At 40.0% G+C, this 3419-nt stretch overlaps 1 long non-coding RNA gene across 1 annotated transcript in view; it reads left to right on the plus strand.

Moving 5' to 3' along the window:
- LOC115227075 overlaps positions 1-3028 on the plus strand; it is a 4220-nt gene extending 1192 nt beyond the window's left edge. Inside the window, exons 2-3 of the long non-coding RNA XR_003883069.2 lie at positions 2657-2716; positions 2936-3028. This is a non-coding gene — a long non-coding RNA (uncharacterized LOC115227075). The remainder of the gene's footprint in view (positions 1-2656; positions 2717-2935) is intronic.
- Positions 3029-3419: the final 391 nt, after the last annotated feature.

Genomic DNA, 3419 nt, shown 5'->3' on the forward strand with positions numbered 1-3419 from the left:
CCCGTGCCGGTGACACGTAAAAGCACCGTCCGTTCGTGGCCGGTTGCCAGCTCTGTCTGGCCCCGTGTCGGTGGCACGTAAAAGCACCATCCGTTCGTGTCCGTTGCCAGCATCGCCTGGCCCCGTGCCGGTGACACGTAAAAGCACCATCCGTTCGTGGCCGTTCGCCAGCTCTGTCTGGCCCCCGTGTTGGTGGCACGTAAAAGCACCATCCGCTCGTGGCCGTTTGCCAGCATCGCCTGGCCCCGTGCCGGTGACACGTAAAAGCACCATCCGTTCGTGTCCGTTGCCAGCATCGCCTGGCCCCGTGCCGGTGACACGTAAAAGCACCATCCGTTCGTGGCCGTTCGCCAGCTCTGTCTGGCACCTGTGCAGGTGGCACGTAAAAAACACCCACTACACTCGCAGAGTGGTTGGCGTTAGGAAGGGCATCCAGCCGTAGAAACACTGCCAGATCTGACTGGGCCTGACGAAGCCTTCCAGCTTCACAGACCCCAGTTGACCCGTCCAACCCATGCTAGCATGATGATGATGATGATGATTCAGTTGTTAAACATAAGTAAATCTTGGAATTAAATGGTTTTGATTTGCTGTCCGGTGATTTTGGCCAGCCCTTAACGCATTGGGCTGAGGAATAATTCATAGGCCTTTTCTTCACATTTAACAATGTGCACGGAAATAAAATACATTGGCAAAACGTTTTATGTTATTTGAGAGAAATTTCTGCTCAACAAGATAATGTATTTTGATTTTTGTGCATTTTCAGATCATTAAAATGCACTTTCAAGAGGAAAAAACTTAGCATTTTCGACACCATTTGCTTTTTCATTTAATCAATTTGTTAATCCTGCCAAAGCTGCTTTTGAGATTTGTCCTGTGTATTGAGAAGGAGCAATTTCTCAAACTACTACCCACCATTGGTTTTTGAGCTTCAAAAATGGGAATTTTGACCTCAAGGATGGATTACACAGCAGTCAACCAATTCAGTTCAATGAAAAGTGATTGAATCATCTTCTTCACAAAAATTCACATAAATATGAACTTACTGTGCTTTGAAACACATCTTATATATATATGTACACACACACACACACACACACACACACACACCACACACACACATATATATATATATATACTTTATTTAAAGCAGCAGAAAATTCAACAAAATCTGTTACTCATTGGAGGCATCTACATCATTTTGACAGCCTCCAGAGAAGCATACATACACACGTGCACACACACACACACACACACACACACACACACACACACATATACATATATACACACACATACGTTCGTGCTGTCTACTTGACCTCCACTCTCATATCTTCTTCCATTCTGTATTTATAGTGATGATACTTCAGAATCAGGGATGCTGGTGTGTAAGGTTGTAAGAGTTTGGGAGAAAAGGAGGTGAATGCAAACCATGGAATAAAACAGGTCAAATGAACATAGGAGTTGTAATAAATCATGAACAGGGAAAGGATTTACGTATATAAGTGGACACAGTAAGAAAAAGGAATAGATGCTGACTGGAAATAGTACAAGGGAAAGGAAGTGGCAACTCACAGTACAGAGATGGCAATATGTATGGTATAAATGTATGGTGTATTCTGCTTTTGTCTCTTACAGCAGCAGAATAGCACTTTCGACAGGAGAATGATAGAGGGCTCATTATAGGGTCATGAGTTGTGGGGCTGGCAGTTGTGATTGGTGGGGAAATTAAGAAAGGGATACCGATTTGAAGGGTGGAGGATCATTTGTGGTAGGAACATGGAATGGATGTCTGTTGGAAGTGGCAGCAGATGTAAGATGTGGCGATTAGTGGAAAAAGGGAAAATCAATAACAACAGTGGAGGTTAGCTCATTGATGGTAAGGATAGAGGACAAATGTCAATAGGAGGTGAACCATACTTTGGAGATGTTTTTAATGGCAGGAAGAGGAAATGTGAAGAAGAGAAAGATGCAGTTTAGAAGAGCTGATTTAGTTCGGTTCTTGGGGTAGCATTGTGTGAAAACATTGTTGCATATAAAATATACACTATCTATATAATAATTTGCTTCTTTCTTCACCTGTTATACTATAGTTTGTTAGAGAGGTGGAAGTGGAATGAGTGAGAGGTTGAGTAAAAGTGAGAGAAAAAGGGAGAAATGTGGGTAGAGAAGCAAGAAGAAGAGAGGAGTATAATAATACACTAAGGTCAAATGCATCACGTAGTTAGTTGAGGGGGGAGGCAAAGAGCAAGACACAACTACAATGAGAGGAAAGTGGGAGAGAGAGAAGTGTTAATGACATGCTGTAGGGTGGAAAGAGAAAGAGGGAAATGTTAAAGACATGAAGAGGGGAATTACATGGTTAAAATGTTTGTTGAAGAGGTAGAGAGAAAGAGAGAAATATAAGGTGCTTAGCAGAAGGAAATTTCAAAATCATATACTATTTTGCAACTGGAAGTGAAATCACTTAGCAAAATACAAATAACAATCATCCTTTCTTTCTTAAATAGCTTTGCTTAATCTCTTTCGTTCTGTGGAATTTCCACAGATCTCACTAGTATTTTATTTTTTTTAGTTACTTTTTGTACAATATCAAAATATTAAAACTATCCTCTCCAAACAATAAATGTGCACATCTTTCTATAATTTTTTGAAGCTAATGAAGAGCAATATGCTGAAGCTAGTGGGCCCAGTTATTTAGAATTGAAACCAGCAGGTAAGTATAAACAATATTGTTAGTACACAGCATGATCTTAGAAATTATCTTAAACAGTCATGAAAGCTAACAGTCATGAAATGTATCATTCTCTAACTTTTATCTTTTAATATGTGTGTATGAGTGTGTTTGAGTCTGTCTCATTAGCATTTATGATTGTAGTATCAACACAATACTAACATAACGCTATTTATTGTTTTTATTTCTAATTTTTTAAAGACATGAAGATTTCTTACGTTAATGTTTCAAGGAAACCTGATGGTAAGTATATAAGCAATCGAATAATAAAATTTCATTCATTAGAGCAAGAGTTAGCAACATTTTGGTTCACTCTTTCTTTGAGTAGTATAGGCAGCTTAATGCATGTCTTTCATTTGTTCCAGTCATTGGACTGCAGCCATGCTAAGGCACCACTTTCAAGGGTTCAGTCCAACAAATCCACCCGAGTACTTATTATTTTTAAGCCTTTTACTTATTCTATTGGTTTCTTTTGCTAAACTGCTAAGTTCTGTGGATGTGAACAAACCAACACAAGTGTCAAGTGGTGATGGGGATCAAACGCAAAGGCACACACACTCCCTTATATATATACCAAATCCATTCACAAGATTTTGGTCCGCCCAGGATTATAGCAGAATACACTCGCCCAACGTGCCTCATCATATGACGAAACCCAGACCCATTTGTTTGGAAATTAAACTTC

The sequence above is a fragment of the Octopus sinensis genome, unplaced genomic scaffold, assembly GCF_006345805.1.
Source record: "Octopus sinensis unplaced genomic scaffold, ASM634580v1 Contig01630, whole genome shotgun sequence".
NCBI lineage: Eukaryota > Metazoa > Mollusca > Cephalopoda > Octopoda > Octopodidae > Octopus > Octopus sinensis.